Consider the following 16,427-nt stretch of genomic DNA (forward strand, 5'->3'; position numbering starts at 1 on the left):
AGATTCTAGGAAGGTCTATCTTGTCCGCAAGATCGACTCATTCCATGTGACAATCACCATATAAAATAACACCTTAGGAAGTTAGTATTCAACCTTCAGGAAAAACTAAGAATGAAAGAGCTTCACTTTGAAAATGAATGAAAGTGGCGATTCAAGCCAAACAGAGATAAGGCCCATAAATGCAAATATTTTGACTTACAATTGGAGAATTATAGAAGAATGCACCTCAAGTACTTCTAGGAAGTTGTATATAGAAAGAGTGTTTCTTTTTGTTTCTATAGAAAAAAGGGTGGGTATTTCTCAGTGAGGAATTTTTTATTCCCAGATTATTGTTGTTGAATGGAGACACTGGACCAGCCATGAATGAACCATATTCTCTCATTGTACCATTCAGAATGGCTAACTCTCTTAATTGTTGTTTCTTGAAAAATTCTTGTGACTTATCATACATTAAGTCAAAATATTTGAGTATAAAAAATGACTTGGAAGACTATAGAAATCACAACAAAATGATATCATGTATAGATTGAAAACCAACAAACATGATCTTGTTTGTCAAAAATCAACACATACTATAGGTTTCAACAATTCTTCTAGTATCTCTCGTGCTTGTAGTAAGCGAGCATCTATGATACTTGCAGGAAATTATGCCTCTGCAAGGATGTGCAGAGGCTCATTGAGATGCTCATACCCTGGCTTGTCCCTCATCATGTCCTCCTTCCACCACATGTAGATTCTTAGATACTTTTATCTTTTCAAAAAATCATACATTGCAATAAAAAGGAGACGAGACAAAAAACAATAATTGGGATATTGAAATTACCCTTAAACGGTCTTTAATTGAACCTCATCCTCTTATTAGAACTCAACATTCATTCGTAAATTCAACTCTTTTTAGTGAGTTTCCTCTAGGACCAAGGAGATGCCCAATGAAGTTAAACTGCAATTGAAACAAACATACATTCATAAATGCCTTCCAGAACCAACACATCCTACATAAATTTGTCAAACATGATAAGCAATCAATTTAGAATCTTAGATAATCTCAAGAAGGTATATTTTGTTATGTTAGGATATTTGTCAACCGTAACTTCAACTTTGATTGTTTTTTAACAATAATTCCACTAGAACCTCTGCTTGGTGCTCCATGCCAACCTAAGTGGATGATGTTTATAACATTCTCATCCCCTACATTGAGAGAAACTTGGGATAATAGAAAATTTATAAGTTGATCTCTGGATGAAGGATGAAATTTCAACATACCACTCTCTACTTCAATGGAAATATAATGAAGGATGACAATGTAACAAGATAGTAAAGCAACAATGACAGAGGCAACTGACAAATATAGATACAAACTTGGCATCACTTTAATTTAATATACTAATGGACAAAGTTGGTGAATGGAACTGTAAAATCTACAATTATGAGTAAACCATTGAGAGTGTTAGTACATCTGCAAGTAACTACAAAGGATTCTACATGAAGTAGCAAGAATTATAAATTGCATGAAAAAATGAGTACTAAACCCCGTAAGGTGCCCTCCACTGATGTGAATACACTACTTAATGATGGAAATTCGCTACCAATGATAATATAAAAATGGAAACCAATGTAATGGCTAAATATAATATTTGCCCTACAATTATTTGAAAGTTAATCCAACAAAAAATAAAAATAGTGCTGGAAGACCTCTTGTAAGGTGATAAAATAAAGATGTATGAATGTTATAAGAATATATAATATATAGAAATTATGATATTTTCCAAAGAATTTTATAATTTAATATCATGTAATGTATTAAAGCTAACTTTGGGAAAAGAAACATTTGTATGATGATTTCAAATGAGATGTTGGGTTGGGACATGCAAAGTCTAAATACAAATCCACATTGTCCGATATACATACATGTAGATGAAAAAGTCATAACTAAACAGAATAAAAATATTGCCTCAAAGGATGCTGCAATAATTACAACAGGGTACTAAGAAAAATACCAAATACTGATATGCCAATAAATACTTTTTTATTTGCTAACCAAGAAACTAACATAACCAAATAAATCTAGAAAATGGTGACTAATGTTGTCTAGCTCGAAATTATGCCATATGCACGTACATCAAACATCACAAACATCACACATGTCCATGCAATGCACCACTTGTTTTACAAAGATATAAGTAGTTTAGTAGTGATTGATATCAACAAGAAAGCATTAATCAAAATTGTGGAACCACGACCAACTAATTCCACCGGACCATATTAACTACATTTTCATGCCATATATAGACATCTACTCTTGATTACTATTTCAATTAACAGGCTAGAATTTAACCATAGGAAAATGTTTGCAACAAAGCTTCAATTTGGTGGAGTCAATGCAATACAAGAGTTAACTGTATTTTGCCAAGTGGAATTGATATTTAAGTGATTTTCCATCACATCTAAAATCGCAACAGATAAAATTATTATAGAAATATGATTTCAGACTATAATTCAAATTTTCAGAGCATTTTGCAACATAAAAGTATAGTCTCTTCACACTTTGAACTTTCAAGGACTTATGAAAAATAAGTTAGCAATAGTTATACATAACAAACAAGACACACCAAAAAAAAATACATGTTAATGGTTAGTATCTGTACTTCTGATTGGTAAGTAGCCCATCCATTCATGTTCACTCCTCCATTTGATAGTAATCCTCAATTATTCAACGAACACCATGCTCAGGACCATTGTGGTCTAAAAAAGATGAATTCCTTAGCAATATAATTACATGCACTATTTCTATTTCACAACCCACCTTCAAAAATGAGAATGTGTACCTGTTAAGTCAGATGCTGGAGAATTCAATAAGAAATTAGTTAGTCTAAAATGGATAAGAGAGATGCTTGAGAATTCACTAAGAAATTAGTTAGTCTAAAATGGATAAGAGAGATGCTTGAGAATTCACTAAGAAATTAGTTAGTCTAAAATGGATAAGAGAGATGCTTAAGAATTCACTAAGAAATTAGTTAGTCTATAATGGATAAGAGATATGGTAGTGCTATACACTAGTCAAGGAAATGCTATGGCTCAAGCACAGTAGCACTTTACAAAATATATAACCTCTAAACAAATTAAATTAGAACCTCTGATATAGAGTCAATTTCTCATATTCCTAATTGTGAAGGCAGATTGACATGTAGATCCAGGTCTATAAATTTTTACAGGAATTACAACTGGAAAAAAGGCATAAACATGGCAATATTGATTGGGTATAACAAAGATGCAACAATTAGCTTCCATATATTTTTCTTCTACAAGATGACTATGAAATTCAACTCAATGGAACCAACAGATTTATAATGTCAAATATGGTAAATGATGAAATATTCAAGATGGTGATATAAAAATATGAACAACTTCTCACTCCAGAAAACAAAATAGAACTCTATGCCAGAGAGGTGATCTTGTGTGAAACCTATGCACTTGGCCATGGCATAAATATGTTGATGAAATTATCACCTAGCAATCAAACTACACTAAGAAGCAACTTATAACATACAAATAATTATAATATTACATATGTGAAAAAATCCCTCCACTGGGGGCCAACAAAGTATATATCAGTTAGATATACAAACCATAGGAAGGACAGACACATACTTCTGTTAATCCAAATAACTTGTTGTTAATTAGAATATGTCATACTTAACTTTAGTCTTAACACTATTGTTCTCATCGCCAGTCTACGTCTTCATGACATGTCTTTACATAATTTATCCAATTTTTAAATCCACTCGATCAGTCAGAAAGAATGCCAACTAGAAGTAAAAGAATCTATTGTTGATTCACAATCAACTTCTACTAATTAAGTTGGCTTTCCAACATTCATTGCTAAAATCTTCCTTTGCCCCTCCTTTGCACTACAACTTTAGTCATGGACCCCTTCTCTATTGAAGCTCTGAAGCATATTAGACATGTGAACCACGAAAAAAATCAAGGACATAAAGATATTTTCCTCTGGATCCATGGCATCAAATGAATTGGATTGTACCACCAAGTCACAGTCACATCTTTACAAAGTCTCAAGTTTGTTAGATAACAAGGACCCATGCAACACATACCAATAACATATAAGTTGTTGAAAGTTGATCCCATTAAATCAATGATAATTTATGAATTTCTAACCATTATGAAATGTTGATATAACATTGATTCCCTACCAATAGCTACTAATGCTAGCTTGTGTTCTTGTGGGATTCCATTCTTTAGAGCTAACTCCATTCCTTTTAACTGCAACTTCAATTTTTCCTTCAATCCAGTTTTTTATAATTCTATAGGAGAATATCGAGTGCTAACAAATCTGGGTATGATTACCAAGACTGGTTCCCATGACAAACAAATAGGATAGAAATGTTTGTGAAATCATACCTATCGTATATTTATTAGAAAAAATATCCCTCTTAGAAACTTTATGGTCCAATCACATACAAATAAAATAGTTTGGTACAAAAACAAAACTCCCAATTTATCGTAATAGTCAAAATTCTAAAAATAAGATCCCCAATAAAAAAGAATTTGCCGATTAAAAAACCTTAGAATTTACAAGCTAAGAATTTTGCTATCTCAAGCTATAAAAATAATTTGAAACACTTAATCTCCAAAGTAATACGAAAATTATTTATGGGAACCTCAAAAACACTTATACATTCTCTCTCTCTCTCTCTCTCTCTCTCTCTCTCTCTCTCTCTCTCTCACAACACTTGACGAATAATATATGATACAGGATAATTGTTCCAAATTATGAATGAAATATGCAAATTATTCTATAATATTTCATCAAGGCTAATACTTATCAATATACCACCACATTCTGTGGATATCATGGGGTGGAAAAATAAGAGATGAATTCTTAATTTTTTGGGTTGTAATTCTATCGTGCATGATTTCATAAGTCTATGGGTTGTAATTATGTCATGTTAGTCAGGAAGCATTCATAGCATCCACACAAACTAGAAAAGAGTATAATAATGACTAGACTTCCCTACAACAATGTCTATCAAAAAATACCGAATTCCAGTGATTATTCTATTCCTGGAAAACATAAGAATACCCATGAACAAATGCACCCAAAAGCACATTGAATTTCATTTCTGAAATATTTTTAGGTAGATAATTAATACAAATGCTTATAGGAATGTAATAACTGTTTGAATCAATTCTGAAATGAAAAAATGATATATTCATGTACAAGACTGCATTCAACATCACTTCAGTTACTGTATCATGATGAACCTTATCCATTATAGTCTTCTTATAAAATTCTCAGTTAAGTACAACTCGTATACGATGAAAAATTGTAGTACAAAGCTAATTATACAATTGCTAGTGAACTACTATTGACCAGTGTATAATAGGGATCCTTTATAAAAATTTCCAAAATACCTTAGAGGTTTTAAAAATATTGAGCCGCAATATACACCCAAGAACCCTAACTTCCTTCAACAAATCTCTTTCTTTCCAACAAGATTCAAACTTGAGTACACATTTGTTGGGTTTGAACTTTCCCACTACCTAAGGACCAAATAGTTCATTCCTATTATGATGATTTTACAGAAGCTATTTAATACATTTATTATCTAGTTTCTTTAATGGATCATAGCAAATTTAAAAAACACACTAAAGTGACAACTGCATGAGGTTTTATGAATCTAGGATAATACACCTGCAAGATCTGCCTATGTGTATCACTTCATGAGGTTCTATAAAGCCAGGATAATCCACCTACAACATCTGGCTATGAACAAAATTTAGGTTACATTATTTAACAATGTCATTACTAAGTAAAAATCTCCATCAATGACTATTGCGCAATAGGGTGGATCAATTTTATCTCTTATATTTATCACCTTCCACCCTGTACTACTAAAGTGTAAGACTTAAACATCATAATGATAATTTCCCCTAGACAAATACCACATCTGAGGGGAAAGTGGATGCACATGGAGGAAATAATTGACAGTCATATGACATACATTTTACATAGAAATATACACAATGAACTACACTCTCATTAATATTTTAATGTGCTCACAAGTTAATAGTTTATGAAGAATGAGATTCAACTCATATTCGTTTCCCATTTTATGTAACTGCACCAAAGGCATATATCTTTCTCTTTTATTTCATTTAAACACAAATACGAAAGAACGATTTATTGCTATGTGTCATTCCCATACTTCAATTAACAAGCTACACGAAATAATTTCATCCATTTGCATGGTCTGATAACTTGGTTGCAGATTTTCCTTTACTGCTATTAACAAAAGAACATCCATATGGTTGTACATACAAAACAACCCAAATAGTCTCCAACTATTTGAGGTATCTCCATAGAGTGTTGGATGTCAATTCAATGTTGCAAGTACAAAATTCACTCTTCGTCTATGCTAAATTTTTAATCCAAAAGCTAGATCACAAGAACTGTAAAAATTCTATTCAATAAGTAAAATCCAAGCCATCACTCATCCATAGTTGAATCTCTAATCACTCGTATTAGAAACATGTAATAGAAATAGTTAATATCTTTAACTTTCTTCCAAAAATGTGCATATACTATATTTCTCAACTCATGCACATGATGTCATGTGACCATAGTGATTATGGTTACAAAAGTTCTTATAATAGAGATCATTTGGGTTTATGGATATGTGTGTGTTCTTTTCTAACACATATGCTTCAAAAGTAGAATTCTAGTACTTTATTCCTAGAATAAAGGAGTATTTTATAATTCCACGGGGTCTTACTTGGTCTAGAAATTTTTTGTTAACAAAGTTATATAAAATATGTCGTTTTTTCAAGTCATTTGGTGCATGATTTTGACCTTTCATAAGCATGTCTTGTTGAAGTGTTTTCTTTTTCCTCCACTTAGGTAGATCTCAGTTGCTTCAATCTTGATCTCAACTATTAGGCCCAGTAAGTCAATGCTTACAAAACTAATAAATTGTTCTAATTCTGAACTTAGCCAGACCAAAGTCATTTCTTCACCAAATTATAAAAGATTTAGACCAATGCTTCACATTTTGGCATCAAATCATGACAGTTGTGGATTAATAGAGAAGTCAAGAAATGATAAGAGTTTTTTCTCAAAATATTTCACAAACGCTTCATCATTTTTTTCTTGATTAAACCTTATGGGGGCATTGGAGCCTTAACACAAAGGAGGTATCTTCTTCAATAATAGGCACAAATAGTGGAAAAATGTCCCATGAGAAGTCAATTTTTGCAATCATATAGAAACATTGTTATCATGACAAACTGAATACAATTTCAAAAAATGCATTCTTTGGGAGATAGGTTATTTAAATTTTAAACCAAGATCTCGTTTCCTTCTATAATTTTATCGAAGAAACAATTAATTGACTAATATATGGCTTCTTGTTAAATTCTCTATTCCACAGGGCTAGTTAACTCATACTTTACTCCACAACAATAAATGGTTTCCATTAGCTCAATTGCAATGTTTCCATAATGGATCTCAAACTGAAAGGAATGGTGTATTAGATGTCATTAATCAATGGAATGTCATTATCAAAGAGACAAGAAATTTGATCAAAATATAAATACTATACTTGAGTAGCAATGATAGCATGTCACTTTTGAATGATAAGACAATGACATACATCCCTTGCCCACTTCCAGCTTCTCTTGTGATTTTTGACACATCCCAAGGTACATTTCTTACCAATATAAGCTCAAGAGTTGGCACATGACCTCTCAATATGGTATCACTTATATTAACGTTAGATTCTATGATGACAATGGAGATGATGCTAAGTGACAAGTTACATGTTGTTGTATTTACTGCAACACCCTCCAAAATTTTGGCTTACACTCAAATTTCAGAGCCTTCCTTGGTCTTTTACATTATTGTAGCAAACACTAGAGTTCATTTCATGATCTTTCTCACAATTCTTTGGTCCCTTCTGCATTTTGGGTTAACTGTCGTCTTTTGGCATGTTTGACTGTCATACAATTTTTGCGAGCCTTTTCTGATGGTTTCAAAGGTCAGTCTTTGTGTATATAAGTTGACCCAACCATGTAAACATATGTTGCATCCATACACAAAGTATTGAGCACTGTCACACAAGTGTCATCACGATCGTCCTAAAGCCTATCTTAAGTGTCACACTTGTCGTATATTTTTATGAGACAGACACACATAGGGAAATGCTTTGTTCATATGTTCCAATGATCTATGTTTTCATGTTGTCAAAGTATGCTAAGTGTGTGATCACAGTCAAGGTTCATTACAATTCATCACCTATCCCACACTTAGCCATTTTCAGAAAATCTTCTCGATCAAAAATATCAGCTCCACTGAGCCCCAACTAGACTAGAACTACACAGTCTTAGCCCTCTAGGTTGTGACCTTGATGCTTGAAATTGTGCAGTGTGTAGTTCCTATCCTCTAGTGATGCTTCTCTTTGCAATTCCTTAGTCCAGCTCCTGATCTTGACTTCTAGAATTGTGTAATTGTGTCTCCCAGTCTGCCTTGAACTACACACTTCGCATGTTCAACCCTCAATATTTTCCCTTGTTTGCTACAACTGTACAATGCACAGAATCCTAGCCTCCCTTGGCACCCAAAACTGTGCAGATGCTTCTCCCATTTTCCTTTCCCTTAGCCGAACCTTACTGCCTCCAGAAACTGTGCAATTCTTCTCTTCAAGCCTCCCTGAGTTGTGCATTGCAAAGTCTCAGAGCCCAAGATCTCCCCCTGACTGCTAGAACTATGCAATGCATAGTCACCGGACCCCTTTCCCCAACTTGTGACTTTTCCTGGGCTCAGTTCATGGATAAGAACGCATCATCTTGGACTAGGGGGTTTCCAGATTGATGTCGTCCCATCATTAGTGAATTGCAGGAACAAGTACACTATCAAGTCATGGCGAAATGATGAAGAAGGAGAAGAAGGAGGGAAGCATGCCTAAAGACTCCCTTGTAGCTGAACTCACAAGTGGATCAATGAAGAGGGAACAAAGGGACATAAGTTTTCAACTACCATCCAAGACTAAATATCATTGAAGACTCTGCATTACCAAGCCATGCAGAGGTGAGGAGAAAGCACTTCCAAGAAGACATCCAACACTGAGTAGCAACAGTGACTTGACATTGCCATAACACCAAGAAGTCCATGTCAACAGTGTCATGTATTGTCTGTCATGAGTAGTGATATGCCACATCACTATTATGGACCATGTATATTTTATTCAAATGTATTGTAAAGTGGAAGTCCAAAGGACACACATGACTATGGAGAGTCATGTAAGTTGAAAAGTCATAGGAAGTTGAATAGTCATGAGGGTAGTCAAAGAGTCACAAAGGGGAAACATTACCCCTTGGTTATATATACCCCCTCATTGTATGAGCAAAGGAATTTTCACTTTGGCTCCTCCCACAAGGCATTAGAGAGATCGACTAGTTCTTTGAGGAGCAATGAGTGGCTCCAATGTCCCACTATTGGGGCTAGTGATGTACATTGTAAACATGTGTCTTGGAACTTTTTCTTAATAACAAAAGCCTTTTAAGGCTAGCATGTTCTTCATGCATGGACTATGAATTTTTGTAAGACTATTTTGTGGATGTTTGTATTTCATGTTTGCTTTCACACATACTAAGATAGTTGAACTATTTCGGTTATTTTAGTGCTTCTTTTATTGAGAATGTGTTGTAATGGTTGTTATTGTTTTCCCATCCTTGTGGACTATTCCGAAAGATATTGGATGGATCTTGCCCATTTTTTGGTTGTAATGATCGTCACATCCATTGTGGACTATTCTGCTAGATGTTAGATGGATCCTTTTGGTTCATGTGTGTCTCTTCCTGGGTGGTACTATTACCTCTCACTTAGAGGCTCACTTTTCTCCCCCCCTTTGTAGTAGAACAACCTTGACATAGTTGCAACTGCACACTCACTAGGCACACCTCCCTTACTTTTTGAAGACATTGTTGCATCACTCTCCTATGATGGCAGCTAAAGCCAAGAAAATATTTAAGGATTTGGCAACCAAGCCTTTATACCGGATGAGACTCCTACACCAAACATTGTGAGGTATGATTGGGACTTCATATCAGGGAGATCCACTGAATGTTGGTGGGTCCAGCACTGTCAACACATGCATGCAAAAGCCTTAACTTTGGGAAGGGAGATTTAGACATGGATTCATTCTCCTTTGCTTAATCATGGTGATACACTGTCATTCCCACTTATTCAAGCATCTACCCAAGCCTAGTAAAGAAGCCATAGTAGAGACCAAAAGCGATAGCAAAGTTGGATTCCATATTACTCTGATGTATCCTTGCCATCAACATCCCTAGTGTCCCAACATACAAAATTTCAAGGCCATCTTGCATTAAAGCATTGGAAGAAGGAATTAACTTAAATAAATAAATTTGCAGAGAAGGGGATCCCCTCCTGAGTTGTGAGTGACTAAGGGGAAAATAGAGCTGGTGATTGGGATGGTTGGTTCAGTGAGAAGCCTGAGTATTAATTTGTTCTTGGGTTGAGAGTAGAGGCATAGTTTTCCCTTCTGGTGTCCTATGTCACATGGTGTGATTTGTATGATGTATTTAATGTGCTATTTTTATGTGTTTAATGATTGTTTAACTATGATTTTCTACTTCTACAGGATAATATGTGTTATGTATGGTGAATATGTTGTTAGGCATATATGTCTACTCATATGCAGGGGATGGTTAACGCATAGTATTATAAATATTAATGATTATATGAGTATTAGATGTTAATGCATGGTATTCTATATTTGATAGGTGTTTGACAAAATGGCCAAAAACATACGAGGTTTCATGGATTGCCATAATTGCAAGATACACTTGAAATGGGTATTGGGAAGAAACATTGAAAAACTTTGGCAAAATTCTACAAGCAAGAATGAAGCCAAATCATTTTATTATTGCCAATGTCGTTGATGTTTTTTTCCAATATAGCAGTCTTGGAAATTGGAAAGCAGGTCCATCCTTTTGTTATCCAAAGTGGGATTGAATCAAATATCTTTATAGGAAATGTCATTAACATAGTTACCGATCAAATGAGAAAGTGAACTGGTACCCATTTTTTTGAGGTAGCAAAAAATCACCTGATTTTGAAAAGTGGTGATGCCATAATACACTTTTTTTTAGCATATTTTTGGCACTTTAAATTTTCTTATGTATCAAGTATGAACATTTTTTTTTTCTGATGTTAGTGATTTTCATGCTGATTTTGAAAAGTGTTGATGCAGCATCAACACCTTTTTTTAAATGTTAGTGATTTTCATGCCGATTTTGAAAAGTGTTGATGTAGCATCAACACATTTTTGTAGAGGGCTTATTTTTTACGCTTAAAATTTTTTTATGTATCAAATGTGAATACTTTTTTTTTGTTAGAGATTTTCATCTTGATTTTGAAAAGTGTTGATGAGCATCAACCCTTTTTGTTTAAAGGGCTTAGCTTTTACACTTTAAAATTTCTAATGAATTCAGTGTGGATAATTTTTTTTAAATGTTGGTGATTTTCATGTTAGTAATAAAACATAAAAATAAAAATAAAAAAACATAACAAAAAAAATCGAATACAAAAAAAAAAAAAACAAACAAACGAAAAAACAAAAAAGCAAACAAAAAACAAAAAACCCTATAACATGTTAAAACAAAAACCAAAATTAACTAGTAAAAATAAAAAAATTAACAGAAAACAACAACAACAAAAAGATAAAAAATAATATATATATAGAAAAACAAATTAAACTTAAAAAATTTACCAAAAAAAATTAAAATAAAAAAATTTAAGAAAAATAAAATAAAATAAAATAAATCAATTAAAAAATAAATAAAAATTTATATTTATATTAAATAATTTCAATAAACAAAATAAAAAAATAAAATAAAAAATAAAAAACAAAATTAAGACATAACATTAAAAAAACAATACAAAAATTTTAAAATTAAATTTAAAAAAATATAATAAAATAAAAAATCGGAAAAAAAAAAAAAAAAAAAAAAACAAAAACAAAACAAAACAAAAAAAAAACAAAAAAAAACAAAAAACAAAAACAAAACAAAAAATGTTAAAAAAAATAATAACAAATTTAAATTTAAATTTTTTTAATTTAAAAATAAAAATAAAAAATAAAAAATTATTAGAAAAAAATTATTTAAAAAAAATGATTGAAAAAAATTGACCCCTCTCACCACCCTCTCACTCCACCCAACCCAAGCCCACCCCTTCACTTCCCCTCCCCTCGGTTACCCCAACCGCTCTCCTCCCCTCTCCTCTCCCCCTCCTCCCCTGCGCACCCCACCCACTACCTTCCCCCACCCCCGCTGCCCTTGTCCCTCAACCCTCCTCCACTCATGACCGCCCCCCCTCTCCCTCACCCTTCGTCCCTCTCCACCCAGCCCTCCCCGCCCCGCCCGAGCCTCGAGCCAACAGCCAAGAGGCCACAGGGTAATTCCTGGAATCGGCCTGTGGCCTCTTGGCCACTGGCTGGATGCCTAGGCGGGCGGGGAAGGTTGGGTGGAGAGGGTTGAGGTGTAAGGGAGAGGGGCAGGGTCAGGAGCTGGGAGGGGGGAGGAGAGGAGGACTGGGGGGTGGGAGCGAGTGGGGTGGGACAGGGTGCAAGGAGGGGGGAGGGGAGGGAGGGGGGGCAGATGCGATACGGTGGAAGGGGGAGAGGGAGTGAGGTCAGGTTGGAGTTGGGTTGAGTGAGGGGGTGGGGGAAAGGATCATTTTCATTTGTTTTTTTATATTTTTTTAATAATTATTTTTAATTGTGTTTTTTTCATAATTTTTTTTTTTATTTTGCAATTTTTGTTTATATATATATATATATATATATATATATATATATATATATATATATATATATAGATAATTTTATTTTTTTTTTTAATTTTTTTTTTAAATATGTTTTTTTTTTAAATTATATATATATAGTTAAAATTTTTCATTTTTTCAAGTTAATTTTGATTTTGATTTTTTTACATTTTTATGGTTTTTTTTTTTTTTTAATATATGTTATGATATTTAATTTATTTTTTGTCATGAATCGTCCCCTTGCCACTTCTGGCCAATTGGGGCTTGGGGTGGGTGGGGGATATTTTTTTTTTTTAATGTTTTTAATTTTTTTTTAATGTTGTGATTTATTTTTGTAATTTGAATTTTTTATTTTTTTATTTGGTTTTTATTTTATTTATTTATTTTTAATTTTACATGGTATGGTTAATTTTTTTACATTTTATAGTTTTTTTTATGTCATTATTATATATTTTTTATATTTGATATTTTTTTGTCATGTTTTATTACTTGTTATTATTTTTATTTATTTTTTCAATATTTGAATTTTTGTTTTCTTATGTATCTTTCACATATATATATATATATATATATATATATATATATATATATATATTATCTTTTATTACTTATTATTATTTTATTTATTTTTCAATATTTGAATTTTTGTTTTCTTATGTATGTTTCACACACACACATATATATTTTGTAGGGTCTGTGTCGATGCTTATCTAGCAACCCGATCCCATTATGTGCAATTTGATAGTTGATTTTAAATTTTTCGTTATAATGAATCGAGTCTGCCCCACAATGTGTTAATTTCATGGTTGGTCTTTAAGTTTTCATTACAATGGGTTGAGCGCACCTACACTGCGTGTCAATTGATAGTTGATTTTTAATTTTTTTTGCAATGTCTCAAGTTGTCATGGGCTAAGATTTTAAAATCGTTATACATTTAACATTTAAAAAAAAATTACTCTTAATATAATAACTCTTTCATTCAGGTGTTCATTTTTAAAGTTTTTTTAGTCATAAATTTTTTCCATAATGTTATGCTTGAAATATTTTGAAAACTTGAGATTTTTTTGTAGTCATAATCTTTGGTTTTAATTGCATGATTGAAAAATTGTCAAGATTTTAATATTTTTCTAAGTGATGATATTTTATCTTTAATTCTATGGTCGAAAACAATTACAATTTCAAGGTTTTTTAGAGTCAAGATATTTTATCTTTAACAACATGGATGGAAATAGCTGAAATTATCAGGATTCGAGACATAATATTTTATCTTTAACATCATGTCCAAGAATTGTTGGAATTTTACTGTTTTTTGAAGTTCGGATATTTTCTCTTTAACTCCATTGCTAAAAAATGTCAAAATTGTAACCAGTTTTTTTTGTTATTCCAAAATAAACAATTTTTTTAAGGGTTTTTTTTAATCCATTTTTCAAAAACAAAATGGTTTTTACTTCTATTAAAAAAAAAAAATGTTGAAATTTTACCCTTAAAAAAACATCATTCTGGCATAAGCAATTTTCATTTTTGGGTTGTTTTTTCATGATGTTTTGGGGGTTTTGGGCTCGAGTACATGTTTTGAAGTAATAGGTCCCGTTTCATCGATAACTATGTTCATTGTTGACATGTATGAAAAGTTTTGAAGCTTGGGAGATGCATGAAATGTATTTGATGAATGTGAATGTGAGATTGCCTTATGGAATCCATTACATTAATAATGGAGCATTGTGTGTATATGGGTGACCTTCTTGGCCATGCTCAGCAACTGGATGGTGCTAAGGATTTTATCAATAAATGTGGTTTGAGAAAAATGCTTTGGTATGGCAGACCTTGTTGTCACCTTGCAAAATCCATGGAAATTTGGACGTAGAGAAATGAGTAGCATAACATATTCTCATACTCCAACATATGTAATTTCATCTCTTATATATATATATATATATATATATATATATATATATCTATATATATATATATATATATATCTATATATATATATATATATATATCTATATATATATATATATATATATATATATATATATATATAGATATATATATATATATATATATATATATATATGTTGCAACTGATAGGAGGATTATTTTGCAAATGTGAGAAAAAAATGATGGAAGACAAAGGAATAAAACAAAATCCAGGATGCAACTAAATTTGATTCTAGAATAAAAATCATCAACTTTTTTGTAAGAGACAACTCACATCCAGAACCAGAAGATATATATGCCAAAATTTTGTTAGAAATTTTCAAAGATGGAAAATTGTAAAATCTCATCCATATCAATGGAAAAAAAGTTTGAAACTTTCAACCAAAATTGATTCAAAGGAAATGAATTAATCAATCTACAAGAAACTTGTTCACAACTTGATCTATCTTACTACCATTTTCCCTAACTAAAAAATATGCAGTACGCTCTCTCTCCCAATTTATGGAAGCTCAAAATACAACAATAGACAATAATAAAGAGGGTGCCACAATACAAAGAAGGAATATTTGACTTGGGCGTTCTATATGGAAAAATCAAGGATACTTATTTACATGAATATTCAAACTTAGATTAAGAAAGATCCATGGATGACAAGAAATCAACAAGAATGTGGGTTCATTCCATGCGAAGAGGCAGTTTCCCAAATCATTAAGAAATAACATGTAGTATCACACTATTCTAGAGAAGCTGAAAATAAAATCAGATTAGATAATTCTATCAATGTCCAACAAATGACCACAAAAGGAGGCCAATGGCATTGTTGAGTACAATGATCTTTATACAAATAAGGTGTACCAATGTCCTATATAACAAACAAGAAGGAAAGTAAGACACTGGGAGGGAGATGTATGGACAAGGTCATAATCCACTAAATCTCTCTCTCTCCTAACTTCCAAGGTTGAATGTAGGAAATTCCAAACAGAGTAGCAACAAAATAGGCATGTCAAGCAATTTGGATTAGGAAAATACTTGCAAATATGCATGTTCATTAGGATAAGAATAATATTTTTTGTGATAATGATGGATTTATCAAGCTAGAAAAAATACCCACCTTCGATATTAATCAATTGCATTGAGGTGCACATATTACAAAACACTAGGTTGATTTACTTGTTGCACAACTCTTGATGATGTTATTTAGTTCTCTTGATGATGTTATTTAGTTCTTAGCAATGTACTTTGCCTCTGTTCACTCAAATATGCTCTTTAGTGTTGCATACAAGCTTGTTCATGCTTAGTGACATCACCTAGAGACCATGACTACCCAAAGATGATCTATTGATTCATACATTGCATGAGAGTGTGAGGGTTTCAGGCTTTGCCCACATTAAATGAAAACTTGTCTCTTATCATTTCAAATGTAACCCAAGCTGTCTCAAATCAATACACATTGGAAGTGATATCCATTTAATGGAAGACATTAAGATCATAATAAATATCATCAGTTAATAATTCAACAAAACACCCTTGGCATTCATGCGCACCTAGAAATATTCCATCAACCACATCAAGAAAAGAACCTAATAAAATCTAAGAGTGTTGACTACATCAAGAGCTTAAGTGA

The 16,427-nt window shown here is 32.3% G+C and overlaps 1 pseudogene; it reads right to left on the minus strand.

Moving 5' to 3' along the window:
- Positions 1–226: 226 nt before the first annotated feature.
- LOC149181336 (KH domain-containing protein At5g56140-like) overlaps positions 227–16,427 on the minus strand; it is a 47,435-nt pseudogene continuing 31,234 nt past the window's right edge.

Source organism: Pinus tabuliformis, chromosome 3_2 (genome assembly GCF_031772625.1).
Source record: "Pinus tabuliformis cultivar Carrire ecotype Pingquan chromosome 3_2, CPIR1, whole genome shotgun sequence".
Taxonomy (NCBI): domain Eukaryota; kingdom Viridiplantae; phylum Streptophyta; class Pinopsida; order Pinales; family Pinaceae; genus Pinus; species Pinus tabuliformis.